Source organism: Varroa jacobsoni, unplaced genomic scaffold, assembly GCF_002532875.2.
Source record: "Varroa jacobsoni isolate VJ856 unplaced genomic scaffold, vjacob_1.0 scaffold_818, whole genome shotgun sequence".
NCBI classification, from domain to species: Eukaryota; Metazoa; Arthropoda; class Arachnida; order Mesostigmata; family Varroidae; genus Varroa; species Varroa jacobsoni.
Window position 1 is genome coordinate 1 of NW_019213720.1, and position 19,747 is coordinate 19,747.

The 19,747-nt window shown below is 41.4% G+C and overlaps 1 long non-coding RNA gene across 4 annotated transcripts; it reads right to left on the bottom strand.

The window, feature by feature from the left end:
• Positions 1 to 8,420: 8,420 nt before the first annotated feature.
• Positions 8,421 to 15,605, bottom strand: LOC111264071 (uncharacterized). 4 transcript variants are annotated; one of them, XR_015312542.1, is made up of 7 exons: positions 15,005 to 15,605; positions 14,534 to 14,800; positions 12,828 to 13,029; positions 11,186 to 11,239; positions 10,832 to 10,900; positions 9,023 to 10,323; positions 8,421 to 8,881 (listed from the first exon to the last, which is right to left on the bottom strand). It is a non-coding gene; the product is annotated as an uncharacterized LOC111264071 (long non-coding RNA). The 4 variants fall into 4 exon arrangements; XR_015312543.1 differs by lacking the exon at positions 11,186 to 11,239 and having other exon boundaries at positions 12,822 to 13,029; XR_002682637.2 differs by having other exon boundaries at positions 10,832 to 11,239; positions 14,656 to 14,800; positions 15,005 to 15,601.
• Between the last annotated feature and the right edge of the window lie 4,142 nt (positions 15,606 to 19,747).

Sequence of the window (19,747 nt, forward strand, 5' to 3'; positions counted from 1 at the left end):
GTTGTCGTCGTTCTCGTCGTTATCGTCGTTGTCGTCGTCGTCGTCGTCGTCGTCGTCGTCGTAGTTGTCGTCGTCGTCGTCGTCGTCGTCTTCGTCGTCGCTCAGTATTCGTTTTCGCAATCCAAACGCATTCGATATGTACTATAACGTAATGTTTAACTTTTCCCTTGATGTAGTCAGTCAGCGTATCTCTCAGAGCCGTCGATTAACGCCGAACCTGGTGTCTTTTCCATTACAATACTAAAAACTGTACTAGCAACAGATGGATGGCAGACAATCAGACAGCCGTTACAGCACTACTACAACGACCACAGACTGCCACGAGCGCTTCCTCCCGTTCACGCACACACAATATTACAACTGGCGATATTCGCTGTCATATCAGCAAGCAAAAACAGCAGCAGCAGCGGCCGCGTCGAGAATCGGGTGGCCGTTCAGCGGGCCGACACCAGCATCAGCTCGTTGTCAGGAGGAACCTAAGTCAGAAAATCGCGAAAAATTGCCGATGCTTGTTTGGTTTCGTTCAAATCGAGATTTCGTTGCGACCACATCGGGTCGATGCGTAAGTTGTCCCTGGGCGGAGCCTCATCGACGGCCTGCGCCTATTGGTGCCCCGGACAAAAGGGCGGATCGCACAGCCTGCGGGTTCCGGAGAGGGTGCCGGTGGTGAAGACGGCCGATAGCTAGCGTTCAAAATAGCAGCAGCAGCAGCAGCAGCAGCGGCGGTAGCAGCAACAAAACAAGTTTGAATCGCTGTTGGCTATACTATCTAAGCATAGGTTCCATGAGTTGGCTTGTTGGGCAGTGCCCAGTGGGTGGGTGGGTGGATGTCTGTTTGTATCTCTGAATACGTGTCGAAAGTCTCCGCACAATAAGCAGACAGCCATCCAACGGCTCGCGTATGCTGGGCTATGCTGTGTGGTATTTGGGCGCCACCGCTGCTGCTCTAGTTGCCGCCGCTATTCGAATGTTTGTCTAATACATCCAATTCGCCTATGTGAGACTGCGCAAGCGAGAGTTCCTATGGCTATGCACGACGTCAATGTCTATGTATTTGTTGATGTCTATTTGTGGTGCTAGCGAACCGCGGATAGTTGCAGACGCCAGGCCGTTGCGCCTATAGAACGAGCTGGAATATGCCGATTTATCCAGCCTCAGTTGGGTTTGAGCACATGCACTTCTCTCATCTGCGAGACTAGCTAACGGCGAGTATCGGCCATGGACGAAACGACAGGCAAACGTACAGACAGATAGACGGCCTGTATGCCGCCTGTTCAAGGCAGAGTGCTGATGGTGGCTCGAGCTATCAGGATACTATTAACTGACGCAACATCAACAGCAGAAACGATCGTGCATATGAATAATAGTACGCACCGTACACAAACATGCATTATCTATTATATGTTATTGTTGTTGTTCTAGGCTGTAGCCAGGGCCGTTGTCTGCCATCAGCGTTGTCGCGGCAACAGTCGTAATGGTTTACAAAGACGACGGTAGCAACAGCAAGGCGAAGAGATGTTGAGCTATGGCAAAAAAAGATGCTCAACAGGAAAGATAACAGCAATGGCGGCGGCGGCGGCGACGACGGGGGTGACTAAAACGTTTCGCGCGGCTTGTTGGGCGCCTGCGCCTGCCCTGACTAGCGCTGGTGAACTGTTTCTTGGTGGGCCGGTCGTTACACTGGGTGGTCGGAGGACCGCCGCTGTCAATGGCGGCTTCAAATTCTCTCTCTCTCTCTCTCTCTCTCTCACTCTCTCGCTTCCTCAGTTGTTTTTCGTGGTGGCGGTAGTGGTGAGGGCAAAATGGGAGGCCTGACTCCGCCGCCGCAAAACGTTTGCTGCTACGATTGTCGGACAGGAAGGAACGAAGAGATGAACAATTCTATTAATTGAGAAATTACCAGATTGTGAAGCCATTGATTGTTGCTGCTGTGGCGTAGAGTTGATGCGTTCCACGAAGAGAAAATATCAACTCATTTACGTGTGCTTTGTTAGTGTGTTGTTTCTATGGGATATTACATGAGCGTACATGACACCGGTTCGTATTAACCGTTATGCTACAGATTTTGTTATCTGTTGCTGATGTTATTGTTCGAGCTGGCTGTTTTATCAGGTCTCCTCGTAATGCGTCTCCGAATGAACAGAAAATTGGACGGTGGCGTCGCTCGAGACGCGATGAAACAGCGTTTCGGAGTGATTAGACGGCAGTAATAGGCCGATGGTCGTTGAAAACGACTCATCTCATATAATCATTATGAGGTTGTCTTTCTTGCCTTCGTCGTTGCCGCATCGGCCCAGCTTGCATGCTAGCTACTTTAGCGTTCATTGAACGTAACTGTCCTTGTTTGCCCCGGACCACAGCCCCACTAGCGCCTATTTTATTCTCGACATTAACGCTACCCCTTAGTACTGTTGCACGAAATATGTTCATAGTAGCCCTCAGAGCTGCAATGTACCGAACAGCAGCAACACTAGCGAGGATCATGACAGAGCCATCGTATATAACACAGATCTTTTAAGAGCTTGTTTGTTTGTTCGTACACAGTATATTTGTTAGTTTTTTTCCAGTTTGATCAGTGGCAATGATCTCTGGGAACCGGACTTACATTGACGAGTGCAATCATATTCATGCTGGACAAATGTGACTGCAGGATAATCTGAAGTAAAGATCAGAAGTAGTTTGAAGAAAACACTGAGTTTCAGCTAGGCGTAGAAGGCCAGCCTGCAACAACACAATAACCCCACCTCTGGCAGAAAAGTAATAGCTAGAAATAACATATTAGTATTAGCTAGTAATAGATAAAGAGAAATAAAAGTACGATAAACAGGTTATAGAAAAAAATGTGAATTTACCCTTTATAGTAAAATGTCTAACTCTATTATTATTATAATATAGGTCCAGTTAGGAACTTTTACAGAACAGAAAAAGCATTTTGTACAGATGATAATATATCCAAGTACTACAAGTAGTAAAAAAAGCGACTAAAAACAACGAAGAGTTAGCCATGGATGCGTGCTATCTGAACTGTTCTTCGAAAAATGCAAACAGGACGGTGGCAAAGTGGCAAGTGAATGATGACCTATAAGGTCTGTTTTGCAGCTAAATGAGTTAAGAACTAGATACGCCTATCTAATTTCAATCACAGTAGCCCATCTTTAGTACATATTGCTTTATGTTAGTAGCTATCCAAATTGGAAGGTGCTGTCTACAAAAAAATTAAAAAAAAACACGATAAAAATTAAAAAAACGATACTTTTTTTCTAAGAATGAAACATTGAAGTATTGGTGTCGACTAAGAAAGGTCGAACGAAGCCGAGATTTGGATAGAGCTGCCTCGGCAATACTCGGTAGAAAAATAACTACCAGAAGTTCACAAACGGCCGTACAAAAATGCCGTATATTTTCTAATCAATTTACTTACGATTATCATCAAGAAGTTATTCGGAAATTTAGAAAAGATATCTTCAAATGGACAGGTCTGTAAATGTAGATGTTTCCATTAACATTTATAGAAAATGTTAAATGCACTTCATAAAAGAGCAGCATTAAATATGTCCTAATTTGTCCTAGACAAGTTACATATGTTATTTATCAATTGACGAAATGTTTACACTTTCTTAGTAACGTGGTCACCATAGAACAACCATTTTTAATCTACCGAGGTCTTTGACTAGCGCTCCAAAAGATCGCCCAATGAAAAATAAATGGCATTACAGACAGATTACATGGTCATACATGACACGCTTGGCAATGCCGAAATTAATTTTCGGCCTTATGGCAGGCCCCTGTTTATTTCTATTCAGATTTCATATAAAATATTATAAACTCTCAGGGTATACATGTAATTGTGAAGACTGGTATATAGAACATGGTTTTAGTCTGATAGCGCTGCGTGTCAGTCGATTGCCAACCCTGATCTCAGCGTTCGGTCCCAGGCGTTTTTCACTCACGGATATGCTCCCGTTTAGTGACCGTCCACGTATCTCTGAACGAATAGGTCAGCTCATTATCGTACCTTTTGCAGAAACAACTGAGTTGTTTATTAGTTATTGTTTCTTTGCCCTGGGGCTTTTCCAGTTAAGACTTGCCTTTGATCTGGCTGGTACAGTGAACTCAGAAATAACACGTGTATCATACATAAAATACTGTGTATAATTACACATCTCATGTTTTTAGTATATGCGCTGCATATGAAAGATAGAAGTATGTTGCGAAGTACTGACTAGGGAAGAGTGGCCCAATAGCAATATAGACACGTAGACGTCAATCGTTTCATTTTCTGTGTACAGGAAAAGTTAAACTTACCCTTACACTTAAATTGAAAACATATACTACACATTATTAGATGTGCCTATAAGCAAGCACACGGAGCCGCACAGGCTTAATCGAAGACATCAACACGTCTTCATTCTGTTCAGAAAAACGTGTGCGTTACCGACATCATTGACTCTATAAATATTTATTTAGTTATTATCGTTATAATTTACTCCGTGTATAGCCTCGAAGTGTGTGCATATGTGTGAGTGTCTGCTTGTTTGTCTTAAAAAATTTCTTGTTACTGAAGCCCTGGCTATCTAGAATCTGTTGAGACGCAGTGCAGGCGGGGCGAAAATTATTGGCCGTTCCTCGTTCATTTGATCGGCAGCGTATTCGTCGCCCGTGGTACAGCAGATCTGGATTGACTGACTCCTATCGCGACCCTCTACCAGTTGTTGCTGGTGTCAGCGATGCTAGGATGGCCGCGAATGCGTTAATATAGCTCGCCAGCGCGGCTCATGGCCTGACGCGGTAATGCGGTTATTTGCTCCGGTGCGGATGCGGTTAATGGCGTATGTATAGCACAGTAACATTGGCCGTAACATCTTGTTATGTTGTACACGCTCGAAGTCGCTTCCTCAGCAGCAGAATGGCCAACATAACGAAAAGACGAGCCAGAGTCGACTGATTCGTCGTCGACGTCCGGGCTTCGACGCTTGAAACTGATACTTCGATGGGAGACGAAGTATAAACAGCGTCGTGCTGATTGAGCGAAAAAGCCTACTGAACATCGTGTACACTAAAGAACATCCCTACACACACACTGGCAGAAACAACAACAACAACAATAGCAGTAGCAACAATAACAAGAACAACATTGCTGCGGCAGTATTCGCAACTGCGGAAAGGCAAGTTCCACGATGGCAACAGTTACTACCTGTGAAGCCTTGTAGATAATTGATTGTGCGTCCTCACTCGTGGCCACCGGAAGGCGGCCTGAATTAGATCTCTTCATGAGATTTTCTCGTGCTTTCTATAGACTTGTTGTTTAATTCGTGGACTGAATAATCGACTGCTGTAGCCGCTGACGAATGTTTTATTAGATAATTGATAGGACTAAATGGTTTAATTCATCCTCCTCGTGATGCAAATATTACAAACGATTAATTCGTCTGTTTGTTGCCATCAGCTATCGACAACGGATAGCGTTAAGAGTTAAAAAGGAATCGCTCATAAACAGAGTGTGAGAGGTAACGATCGACCGATCACCAAATAGAGTTATTATTTGATGATTAAACGGGTTCATCTTTGGACGGCACAACTTTTATTGCTCTTTGCCTATCTAAGTAACAGTGTAGACTGTTGTTTTTAGCCGGTGCAAGGCTGATCAAATCGTTTGCTCCTTGCAGCTTCTAAGGTGCGCCATTACAACAAGCGAAACACGACAAGTATATATACGTAATAAATTATGTTCCGCTATGGCCTAGAACTTCGATAATATTGGAAATGTTCCTGCTCGTTGAACAACATGGACTCAGCATGCTTCGCAAAAAATTTCGCGGGTTTACGATACGTCGACACGCACCGTTTCATTAAAAGGTAAATTCAAGTGGGCGCCAATAATCTCTTCTGTAGCAGACTTGTTTTTAATGTCCAATCTGATCAGACGCTTATGCTCGTCAATTGCTTACATTATAATCAGATGTTAAAAACTAACCTAATCCGTAATGTTATCAGCACAAAAAACTCGTCGTCCAGATTGAATTAGCTTAGGTAGGAAAATCTTACCTTTAGCATGCCATTTCTGGCCCTAAAACAGAGATAAGAAAGGACGACACCGGCTGGCGGGGCCAGTCGACAGTGATGTGTAGTATCCAGATCGAAAGTCCCCTAAGTGCAAAGCTGCTCCATAGTCAAGTGTTTCGAAACGACAATTAGCATGTCCGCAGGCCAACAGATTCGATTCGTACACGCGTATTCGAAATTATTATAAGTTGGTATCGTAGCTCGCTACAGCGAGAGGAACCACGCCAGGCCAGTTCAAAGTTACTGTATTCCCACACTCCATATTCGGCTTCCCGGCTTGCTTAAGCTCTTAATGTTGAAACTGTCGTTTCCATGGGTGACGTTATTATGGCTGATGTCCAATACGTTGTTGAGGGACGAGTTCAAGATTTTAAGGCCGACTTTTTCGGTCTCTCAGTGGCCGTATGTATCAGATATTTGCGAAGCTACACATTGATACTGGCCGCTCAAAAAGTCGAAGTTCGTGAAATCCACCGCTGGCAACTGCGGTACTAGCACCCATTGCTCCCCTGACTAACCCCCGGACCTCCTACGTATCTCTTCTTGGGTGAGCTTTCGCTAGTACTCGGTTGCCGTCAACGGACGAGCAAGGCGTGCGCTATTCTTTAGACTTATTCGCGGTCGCCGGTGCCGCTGCTGTTTGCAGGAGGCATTCGTCGTTGATGACTTTAGTTCTTTACAGTTTCTCTTCTATCCCATAGTGGCATCGGCATGACCAACGCAACCACCGGAGTTGTCCGTAAGCCGCATACTATGTGGTCGTTACCGCCATGCGATGGGTGCTTCGATGTCCTCATGACTTTGGGTTTCTTCGGGACCCCCCACGACGAGCCCACGGTCATGACGGGGAGGGGCGGTACCTCCTCCGCCTTCAGAAGGACATGCTCTTCGCGACGGCGATCGCTGCGATCAACATCAGCACCCAACTGCCAAACAGCAAACTGAGCAGCTAACGCTCTTCAAGTTCGAAAACTTGTCGGTCGTAAGCTATTTTGACTGGGTGATATAAGAAATGCTTAGTCGATCTGGCTCGTTCTGACGGTAGGTAAATAGGTAGATAGAATGATCTACGCCGAAATCTGGGTAGCCATCAGAAGAAGCTGCCTAAACCTTCTTCTTCGTGTACGATGAGAGAAGAAGGCGAAAAAATTATGGGGATAACCGATGGTGATGATGACGATCAGATCAATTTGAAACTAGTGAGCCGTCAAAATCGTTTGGGAAAGCATTTCTTCTAAATGAAGAGACCTACCAGGCCTCTTTTTCGTGACAGCCTCCATCTACCAATTACACAACGATCTTAATAACAATACAGAAATAAGACAAAGTAACAAAGCTAACGAAAGCATCTGCCTTTTCAAATTATACCTTCAGAAAGAAACTAACGATGTTTGAAAAAGATTAGGAACACAGCAAGTTAGATAGGCCTCGCTAGGCCTTGTACTGATGGCTAATAGACTGCGAAACTAGAGTCTGCTGGTTCGAATTCCGTGGCCGAATACATGCCCCCGCAAACTTGACGCTCACGAACGAATAATAAATGGAGTACATCTTACAACAAAGTAGGACGCATTAGTATTACAAGCAATTTTCTTCTCCTGGGAATTGTAAAGAGGATGAAGTAATATAACTCGCCCAGGTTGCGTAATTGTGTGTTGTTGTCCCTCAACCAGAGGTTTTTCCTTTTTAAAGTCTGGATCGGTTGGTGCGACATCAAATCTATACTTGCAATGGACATACGAAAAGGAACAACCCCACAAGGGTCTCACTAATCACTATCAATGCACTATTCCAAGATATTCATCTCAAAATAATCATTAATTTGATTGAAATTACTATTGTTGTTGTATGGCTGCTCGAGATAAATCGCAGTCAGGTTTCTTAAAAGACCTTAAAAGAACTTCAGTAGTTTACGCCGAACTGAGTCTTAGACATACCTTAAAAATTAGGCCCACTAGGTCTACCTACCTTAATAAACAAGAACATGCTGTGTAGGTATAGACCCGACCTGTACAGATCAGTGATCATGTAGGCACCACCCTGCACTCCGTTGTGCAAGGAAGTACAAATGTTAGAAAAGCTCTTTTTTTTCCAACAACACAGTTATTTATTATGAAGACAGTGCTGCCCAATTGAGCCTGCAACGTTACAAGAGCGGTCTAAATGTTGTATTGCAACTATAAAAATCTATACCGCTAACATTTAGCCATTTCCTGAGCTGCAAGGGAAACCTTCAGCCACCCAATCGCGCGCCGGTCGATCTCATTCGTCAAATACCAACCATCCATCCACGGCGCACAAATGTGTATTTTGCATCTATTGAAATATATTATTATAGATAAAACGCATCTACCGTAGAAGTGCCTGAATTCGATTTTCTATTTTCATTATTTATGACAGAGCGGTGCAGTTAGTTACAGGTGTCCAATCTTGACTGGTTTTTTTTTATTTCGGTATACATAAACGCACTGTTTGACGTTTCACATCCTACATACAAATCAAATCATGTAACCATAGGCATTACCATGACACAACTTCCTCGACCATAGCAATTTACTAGACAGATATTCCAGCAGCCAAATTCGATATAATGACTTGATCTTTCAACTTTTGCTATTTCCGATCGGCTGATTTCCCGGAATTTCTGTTCTGACCAATGGAAAATTGGTTTTCGATCGAAGTTTTCAAACTAGCTCGCTGACGGATTTTCTGCCGACGTACGTCTAATGTTGTCCATTGAGAACAGCTTTCCCAAGACGTATTTAGGTGATCGACGAACGAAATCCTATGCTGGGCATCAACAAACTAACACATCTTCCTGTAAAATATTTCGCTAAGTTTTAGTAAGTTATGCTTACTTTTTGTACGCGATTGATATAGGTAAGCGAACTAATGGCAGATCTATATTCATATATGTAGAGAGTTGATATTCCCGAACGAACGTGCGGATTAAACTTACGTCGATAACGGATCGGAGACCAGCGTTTAACCAACCCTGGACGATCCCAGCTTGATAGTAGGTTTCCAGCGACTTCATTAATTCGTCGTATACGTACCGTATTTATCGAAGTACCGTCGAGTTGATCTTTAGGACAAATGTCTTTTGAATAATCAAAGAAGAGTTTGCTATAAGCATGAGAATCTTTTACATAATACTTTATCAGATCATTTGTCTGTCACCCGGTTAGTTATGGTATCATACCCAATAGAGCAACGTTTCGAGTTTATTAAGCAGGTCTCCAAGGTGGAGTATTGTTGCCTATGGACATATCATCGTAATGGCTACACGTAGTCGACAGTAGGAAGAATTAGAACTAGCATGACAAATGAAACACAGCCAGTAAGTGAACGCGAGCAATAGAAGAGAAAACGAAGGAAGATCCATAAACACTTTCCTAGATGGCAAATTTCGGAACTCTGAAGTAAGTGCGTTTGTCCGATTCGATGAACAGCTGTGATTGTGATGTTCTGTGATTGCGCTGTGGCGAACGAGTAAACCGTCGTCTATCAATCGCCGCAATATCGCCGCTGAGATGTTGCTTCTTCATAAAGAACAGTAGTAACATTTTGCCGAAGACGTTCGATCACTCAGCATATGGACCAAGCATGAGCCGATAACCAACTATTCCGGCCGCATCGAAATGGCGGTAATGTCAAACGGTTCTCTGCTTGTAGTCGTTGAGAGCCCACTTCTATTGACTTTAGATTCACAAGTTCGTTTGTTGTGGGGTTTCATAGCTAGCTAGCTAGCTAGCTAGCGCTTAAATGCGTGAGAAGGTCTCGCGGGTCGCGGTTTTGGCGAAAGAAACGCGTTGAAAAGCCTTCGCTGCGCCTCACCAATAGGCCACTGAGCAAGCCAAAAACTCACTCTAGGCTACCAGTAGAGGCGCAGATCGCTACTGCAACAAAAAACAAGGTGAACAAAAAGCAATGATTTAGTGAAGGCCACCGTGTAGAGACAACAATCGATGAATTGAATTGGCTTCTGTCGAATAGCTCGAGTTAGCTATCACCGAGATGACTTTGGTACAACTGGCGTCCTCTGGTGGGGCATTTCCGTAACACAGCGGCATACAGTAAGAGGAGTCACCGAAATAGTCCAGCTGAATCGATTGCACAGCCGTACGTTTGGATCCCCCGACGAGTTCACGACACGTACGGGTGGATGGGTAGCTCCGGCTTAACTCTGTACTTGCCCACAATTGGCAAACTAGTTCCATTTCTCAGTACACCAAATGCGTCTGGTCGTAACGTGGCTACCTGTCAAGGATAAAATTATTGCGCAATAGGTGAAAGGAAACCTTGCATACAGGCGATAATATGCAGCGCGTATCTATGCACTCAAATCTTTGGCGATCGCGCATTCATCCGCTACTATTAATGCTAGACGATAACAAATTCATTTTGAAACAAAGCGACAGTGGGTCGTTTTCGAAAGTTCGAAAGCCGAGATCAGATATTATTCAATCTTACGGTAATACGAAAACCCTACAAAAACTGAAAAAATTTCCCTGTCCGGTGTTACTTTATCGCTATGTTTTCGCGTGGCTTACAAAGACCCCGATATAGACTTTTCAAAGGCAAATTGGAACAGTTTTAAGCGTCTTTAAGGTCTCAAAGAGTAACTTCTGATACACTATCAGTGTTTTTTTCTTGCTATAGAAATCAATAATCGTTAAAGAAAGGAACATCAATTGTGCCCAAACAGGCCCCAACAGTTAATTTCCCCAAAGGCCTTTCATATCTTTGGTTGTCTTTAACCTCTTACCTTTGACTGGTAAAACTTCATTCCGTATGTGTATGACATATCTGAAGTGACGCTCTAACCAGTTGACATCTGGAAATATCGCTTTAATGCAAGGTTACTATTGAAAATACTTGTGGATCAAACAAAGAATATTCTGAAGTGGCTTAGGTCTAGACTTGAAGCTGTAATCGTAGTGGATTTCAGTAACGTTGAACAAACATGACTATCAAAAATTATACTGTTATCTCTTTTTTTAATTCAAATATCTGTTTTTTGTCTATATATAAACAGTCTCAGGAGAAAAATTAACGTTGAAATTTTTCATTTAGAGCCACCGCCCTGTATGCTTTATATGTGCTAGTGCATCTGACGTGCCTGATCGAGAGACTGAAGCGGCAAAAATTCCAGTTGAACACGGCGCTAACAGGCCTAGAAGAAGAAAATTGTATTCACCATCAATATTAGCTCATCGCAAGATTGAATTTAAATAGCTCGATGTAGTATTATCAAATCGGTTTGTATGCGTGCGTGTTTGTTCTGCGAACGTTACGGATGTATGCGTATACGTGCACAAGCCGAATTTGCATCGGGTGTGCGCTTTCATTATTGCCTAGGCCGCTCCTACTACTTCGTAGCAACTTCGGCCAGTGCCTGATACAGTTAACAAAAACAATAAAAAGCATAACAGATGAACAAATCGGCGCAGTCGATAGAAAGTTATAGGCAAAGAGAAGCCGTGCAATAGGTAAATAGCAATATTACTTATTATCTCGTTTTAGAATATAATTATCTTTGAATAATTTGCAAAGGAAGGAACACGAATTGTTTTAGAGCTTCATGCTGGCCATGTCCAATATCGCACAGGCAATGGACCCAACCGTATATCTTATTCCGATCGTATTACAGAACAGATAATAGAAAAAGTATATTTTCGACGTCTCCAACTATCGAAACTGCGGTGGAATTTGTAAATTTTTGTATATTTCTTTTTTTCGGCTAAAATGTAGTCCGTTTAGAAAATTTCAGAAATTAAACTTGTCCTAATAATAAGAATAATAATAATATTATCATAATAATACACAGATATAAAAACACAGCAAATAAACAGATCCTAAGACTCCTGGATCCTGGAAATCGTTAATTAAAGCAAAGAAAATTATCGATAAGGGAATTTATTTATTAATTTGAATCTGTAGGTGGGAGTTGCGCAGGCTCTTTATGCACCCATGGTTACAATGGTTAAGAGTTAAAATGCGATGTACCCATAATCTCGTTTTAAGCTTAGTGATAAATAAATTTTTTTGATGAAAAAAAAAAACATTTTTTCTAAGAGTTTTTCGATGAATTTTGTTCCAATAGTAGTTGAACTTATTTTGGTATATTAAATACAAACAATATGTTATTCATTGAAACGGGTTTCCATTCATTCGAAGCGCATCCGTCCAGTTGTGATCTTCAACATTATGGTCTTCAATAGATATTTAGAACAGAGCAAATGCCGATGAAAACTGTCACCCCCCTATAATTAGGAATATTACGGATTTACGATCTATGCGCCTTAATAGTAAACTTCACATAACTTTAATTTACAGCTATACTTTGCACGGAATTAATAAGCTGTTACAGAATGCCACTTGATATATTTATTTCTCTAAGCGATTCAACGGTTTCCAAGCGCAACGCTTTAATATACTCTCTCTCTCTCTCTCTCTCTCTCTATATATATATATATATATATATATATATATAAGTATGACTTTAACACCAACTGTAATTATTTATCAAGAAGAGCTTTCTACTGCATTAACTGCTTCGCTCGATTTTCAATCTTGATTATCTGTATGTGAGCTCTAAGGGCGCACATATACATACATAAGAACAATAGAAACACTGAACCGAGATGCGCTGTTCAGCATACGTCAGGGCCCTTATTTGAGACCTGGAACCGTGAGATTTGTCTTTAGCAGATTATGGGCATAACTTTAGTATGTGATTTAAATATTCAACTCACACTTACAGTTCCTGCAAGTAGGGAGTAGGGAGTTCCTGCAAATTGTTTTTGATGCTGCTGCTGCCTGTGGGCGGTAGAAACGCTGATCCATAGTTCATGTCCGGTGTTCTATAATCAATACGACGGTAAGTACGGAAAAAGCTAGAGGCGTATATTCGTACCGTAGAGCATACAGTGGCCCTTGCCCTTGACGTCAGGTTTCAGGTATCTGAAGTGATAAGTTTTCACATATTGAACTATGTGCATCTTATTAGAAAAGTCGACTTCTACTTCAGCCTATGAAAAACTTCGGTTGTTCCGAAGTTTTTCTCTGTAGTTTGATTCTATAGAACGTACCGATAGTAGAAACACGTGCAGTCAGTACAGAAAAATGCAATCAATGTTGTACAAGGCTTGGTTGACTGTGTAAGGTTCAAAGAGAACTAGGTCATCTTGCGTTGATGAACCAAAATGCCTTGTGTCTCCGATAATGTTAGTATGCCTAAAACAGACTTCTAATAAACCTTCTTTAGTGGATCCATAAACTTAAGCCCAACCATGATCTAAAATATTTTGACTCCAATAAGCATTTACATTAAGACTGTTAATAAACTGCCTTCTAAATTAATTTTTTTTTTAACTTCGTCCATTCAATTTAGTCCTTTACTTACTAGACCTTTTTAATTAAATTAACTAGAGACTTAGTTAGTTAACCCAATTATGGTTGCTCTCACACGAAACTTACTTCGTGAAGGGTGCCTCTTTCGCTATAATCGTGAGGCATAAATAGCAACCGCCGTACGCGTTCTGTTTTTCTTCTTATGTTTTTTTTAAGCCTCATCTCTATGCTTTCCAATGTTTCTCACGATGCTGTATATTATTACCTCGTAGTAGTTCTGATATACGTACAACTCAATGTATGTTCCTCCCTTTAGTAAAAATAATGATACTTTAATAAGATGCAATAGAAGAAAATATTTGATATTTGTTTGATAAATAAAATAATTTTATAGAGCTAACGAATTGCAATTTAGCTCTGTATCGTTTGCCATGATACTAAAACAAATGATCGGACGTTTGTTGTACACCCCCGTAGTAAAATAGGTCGATTTTCCACCACTTCATTTTCCGTTTCTGTGATACAGCACAAAAAAAGCCCATTAAAATCACAGATTCCGCTACTAAGACACCTCAGTTTTTCTGAAAATTTAAAAAAAAAATACGTATTTATGTTTTGTATGCTTTCTCGTTGACACATATTAAGCTTCGGGTCGCGCGCAATTAACGGTCAAACAGGAGAAAAAAAGACCCGGAAACCTTATAAAACGAATAGTTTAAATCACAGTTTAGTCATTAACAACTTTACCCACTGCTTACTAATTGAGATAATTTACGTTAAGCGAAATGTTTAAACGGACTATTTTCCGGTCAAATTTTAAGCACAAATTACATAAATAATGTTTGCAAACGTCAACCCAGGCAGACAACACATGGCGGGTTCGATGCAGTTCATTCGATGGGTTGATGCGATTGTAGCAACAAAATGGGCATTAGTTAGCCAACGATTAGCTGGGCTGAACAGATTAGAAAAAATATCGCACGCCTTATAATTGATTGTTCGAGTGCCTGCATATAGGAATTAGGATTCTGTAAAAAGAGCGGAAACAGTTTAAGGGGAAAGCAACCGGGAAGCAAATTTCCCACCTCACAGTTTACGTGATCCTTATTTTTACCTTTTTTTTTTTTTTTTCATTTGTTTTCCACCGTTGTGATGTGTAGACCCTGTTTACGGGCACTGGGCCTCATCTCTAGTTATTTGTCATGGTAGTGTGAGGCTCGATCACTAGATTCGCACCTTCTTTTGCCGCTGGCTTCGAGTGGTACCTTTCCATTGCTGTTTAGATGGTAATATATAGATGCCGGGAAAAGTATCTTTTGCGGAAATGCCATTTCGATGGTGCAAAGTTACTATAGGTTCGTTATCTCGTTGAAATATAACACTGAAGTCAAACAAAACAGCCAAATGCAATACAAGTTTCTCACTTCGGTCATAAATACGCACCTTTTCATGAAGTAACCAAATAGCAGAGAGTGAACTAAGGATTGTGGGGTATAGTATAACGTTTTCAAAGTATCGTAGATTTTCATGCAGACATTTGACAAGCAGAAACAAGAGCAACGCTTCCCAAGTAGGACGATCTTACCGGCAGGCTCTACAGCGCGGTGTTTTTTCTGTTGACAGTTTTTTTGTCCCGTATAACTGTAACTACTTGCTGGTTACACATTATTCTCCTGATCGGTACCACGCGGAAGTTGTGCGATCCCGCTTTGTTGACTATGAAGCACAATTTATTATAGCAGTGCAACGAAATCAAATGCAGCTTTTATGTAAACATTTCTATACAACAGCCTAATTTTATAGAAGATTACGACTCCTAAACAGTTGATGCTTAGGCATCTTTTTTTTGCTCGAGTGGACCCCAAATATTACACAAACTTCAAAATTATGATCGGAACACTTCGTGGCCCATTTCACGTACAGCATGAGCGAAGGACAACAAAGATATTAATGAACTGTCATAGATCGCCATTGAACGTTGAAACACAATGGCTGTATTTTGTTTCACAGCGTAAAAATTAAAGACGATTGTCTTATCGTTACTAAGTTATCGATTTCACTATTGCAAGCTATTCGTTCCACCTCTCATCCAACGAAGACTACGGCCGCCAAGCGCTACGTCAGTGACTAAAAGTCACGTTAAGAAAGAAAAATAAGTTTCGCAGCACAAGAAGCCACTTGGTAGTCTTTCTTATACCATCCATTTGAACTATCTTCAGATGTCATAATCTGTAGTATTCTCGTTAATATCTTAATCAGCTCCGAGGCTTATCCTGCCATAAAAACGCTGTCGAGCTTGACTGACGTAGTATCATAGACGTAGCATAGCATTTAGTACCAATTCCCACCGCTTTCGCCACCTGTGGCGCAGCGGCGTTTCGAAATTGTCCAGTGTCAGTGGATTATCTTTATGCGTCTATGCTTGTTATGGTGGACATATATGACCAAACATCCCAGATGCAGTGCATGGCACACGTACAAAAGGATAAGAAGTACAGTTTTCGAATTTAGAAAGGAAAAACAGCATCATAAATAGTAGAAGAGAGACGGTAAATTACAACAGCTAATCGGTTCATAGAAGCGATTTATGGCAGCATCACGCTGCAGTCTCGTGTTGATGTTGCTACTACCGCTGCTGCGCCGCGCCCGGCGCCGCCATCGCCGAAGAGAACCGAGAATACGTTCAACAGGAGTCTAAATGATGACGACCACAAATATTGCCGTTATCATTGTTCCTATTATTATGATTGTTACGTGATAATAATTTCTATTATTATCAGTAGTTGTAATGGCAACGGAAGCTGAAGCGGCGACAGCAGCAGACCACGAAAATGAAGCTGGTGAAATTACTGCCGCGACGTCGTCATTATATTGTCCATGGCGTCTATAGTTGGACGAACGAATGAAGAACAATTTAGCACTTTATAAATTATATGTATTTCATAAATTTGGCACGGGATTGTTGGCCGCTGTTGTTTTCGTTGCTTGTTAAATTACAGTCGTTATGGTATCATGAAAATACCCCGGCCACCGACAAACGCGGTAGTTTAACCAGATAGTCGGTGTCGTTGCGAGCTCCAAACGAGTTGAAAGAAACTAATTGCTGAAACTGTACGGCTTTATTGTAGCGTGTATGTCTAATTCGGGCCTCGCTCCTACGATGACTAGTAGTCTCTGGTTCATCCGTAATGAATCTCATGACTATTGTGAGATATTCGGCGGTTGTTTACCAGTCTGTGCCGTGCGACCTGACTCTATGCGCTTTGCTTAATATGTATCGCTAGGCTAATTTTTTTCTAGCGTAACCAAACATGAGCTAAGAACCGAAAAAGAAGGACAAACAGAAAAAGGAGAACGAAATAAACTTGCACTGCGATGACTCCTTTATGCTTAGAAAAAGCTAGTTATCCACTTGATGACAAATTATGATTGTGATGTAACGTGCTGCGACGTAACTTGGAGTACTTAATATGTGAAGGAAAGGAGCCGAAACGATAAAAATGGCAAAAGCCATTTTATTGTAGCGTGGAACGTTATCGACAATGTTAACAAGTTAGGCGCCTGCAGAGCTTGCTATAGAAAGAAAGATTTTGAGGGACCTGCGATAAATGTGTATTTTTTAGAAGAGTTGTGAGAACTTACAAGTCATATACAGGAGCGATATGTATACCTCGTCACTGAGTAGGACAGCACTATACGGCATTTTCAGTGCCACCTGGTACTTTAGTTATTTCCTTGTTGTTACTTAGTTTTTTTGTTTTTTAATATATTATGGATTTGGAGTCGGTTTAAGGAGTGTGCGCATCGAAGTTCGTCGATCCTTTACTTCTCCTGCTCCTGCTCCTGCTGTGTGGTTGTATTATCTTCTTACAAGCGCTGCCCGGCAACCGGTTTCCAAGGTTTTGCTTTTTAAGTAAATTTGTGAAAAATTCTTAAGAATATCCTAGGATCATCCCGTTATTATTAGCTGTGAATTAGAGTTTGTTTCTAAATTTTCAAAATGCTTAAATTTTCTACATTTCTGAGAAATCATCGATACCACCGAAAAATGACGACGGCGGCTTTTAGAAGAACATCACAAATTCTGAGCTTTGCTGCCGTTTAAAATGACAACATTCGATTATAACAGGAATAAATAAAGCGCTCTTGTTTAGCTTGAAACCATGAAATATATCTAGTTAATAGTTGTTGAGAAAATCTGACGAACCTTATATGAGTACCAGAATTTGAGTGTATGAGTACCAGAGACGACAACGTCTTCTATCGGGGAACGATTATAAATGCTTTTATACACAATTATCTTCAGCACAGGTAAGCCTACAGGACATCATTGCAAAGAGATGTTGCCTGTTACTATACGTGATCGCGTGATTTATTGAGTGTGAAAACAAAGGTTATTTTGGCAATTTACAATTCGTAATAAATGAGCCTTGTCATAGGTTGAAAACACACGCTTGAATTGTCCGCACCATTATGGCTAACAGACACTTGTGTGGTCTCCCAGCCATCGTAACGTTCTAGCATTTAGAAATTTCAACACTGAAATAACAGCATTTTACTATATTGAAATTTCTATTCCGTCCAGAAGCGTTACTCCATTACCGAATTGAGTCCTATCACAACTAAAATCTACATCGTAAAATTAGTATTGCTGAGCTTTCTCGCACCCATCCGAAGTGGGCTACCAATGCGTGCCGTTATAATCAAGTGTGAGTTAACTGTTACTACCTGCTACGTTATATGTGTGGGAAGTATCAACCCCAAAATTTCATCGTCTTTTCGGACACTTCTGCTCACGCAGAAAGCAGGAATACATGTATTGTTTTTTAAATACCGTCTATACCAAAGGGTAAAGCCAATATCTGTTATAAACGAAACGTCTAATTGAGTAAACGTCTATCTTCTTGCCCCGAAATTATCTATCCGCCCAAGCCAAAGCTAGATAGGTGGATGACTCCAATTTCAGACATAAGCGATCTGTACCTTCATCCTGGCCACGGACGACGGTCCCCTTCGTCAAAAGGCCATGCCACGTCAATCAGCTGACCCCTCGCAGACTCCATACGTACCAAATGCTACTACAGCAACTGATACCGTTATTGGTGTTATCGATATCTGCGCACCTGGATACAACTTTGTACGCGGACGTAACCAGGAAATAAGCCTTCTCCCCCTCCTCCCAGCTAACGATAATTGTAACACACGTACTCATTAGAATGAGCCTAAAAAGGGATTAGCAGTATATGGATAAATCTATAAGGTACACCGTACACGTAACGGCCTGTAACGATGTAATGTTCATGTGACGTCGTACTTTATAACAGTAGTATAGTGTGCTCTCCAAGCATATTATGTAATAATAACAATAATAAAGTTATAACAAGAACGAAGACTGATTTAATGGTACTGATGCAATGCTTTGTGTACCTAGCTTGAGCGTAGTTACACAGAACCTAACGAGTTCAATCGGTTAAGATGTCGACTGGCTGAGTCCTGCCTATAAGTAAGGTATTCTATATAGAGTACTATAACGGCAGTATAGAGTAGGATTGTGTGCTGCAATTTGAAGGACAAAGAAGTTTCGCTGTCGACCGCCGTCGATGACTTCATATGAACTCTATTTCGTCTTCGCTCCTAGTGCACTGGGGCCGAAGAGGCTACTACGGAAGCCTGAAAAGTTATATCTATTTACAATGGCTCCTTATTGGACATTGTACATCGAAGGTTTGCGGCGTGATTTCGATATGGTACGTCGGTTTATATCGACGGCATGTTTAGGTCGATACGCCTGTTCCACAAAAAGCGCAGTTTATTTTGAATGTATTGTCTAACCAGCTGGACAAGCAATTGATTTTGCCATATGCGATGGCTATTGAGCAGAACATATTGACTAGACGGCGACTTGATAAGTGCGGATAATACGAGCGAATTTATGATAAAGATTATGATAAAGACCGCATCACTGGAATCAGTAATTGTACCAGGATAAAAACAGAACTGTCCGTTTTTATTTTCGCCTGTTTATTACCAAAAGATAGAAGATCGCAAGTGCGTTACTTTAGTGCGTGCCGAATAAACGTTAAATCATGATAGGCTGCAGCGTAGGCCTAGCTGGTGTATGTAATGCTTCTTGATGCTTGCGAGCGTACAACGGTTTTACCGCTATTGAGACATCATAACTTGTATCTGATTACAATCTATATTCATTATCACGGTCGAAATCATCGAAATAAGGTGACAAACTGCACGACGAAGCCTACCGCGAAGAGCGATTCAATCAGAATACGTCACGAGCCAAGTAAACCTATAAGTATGGCTAATACACGAT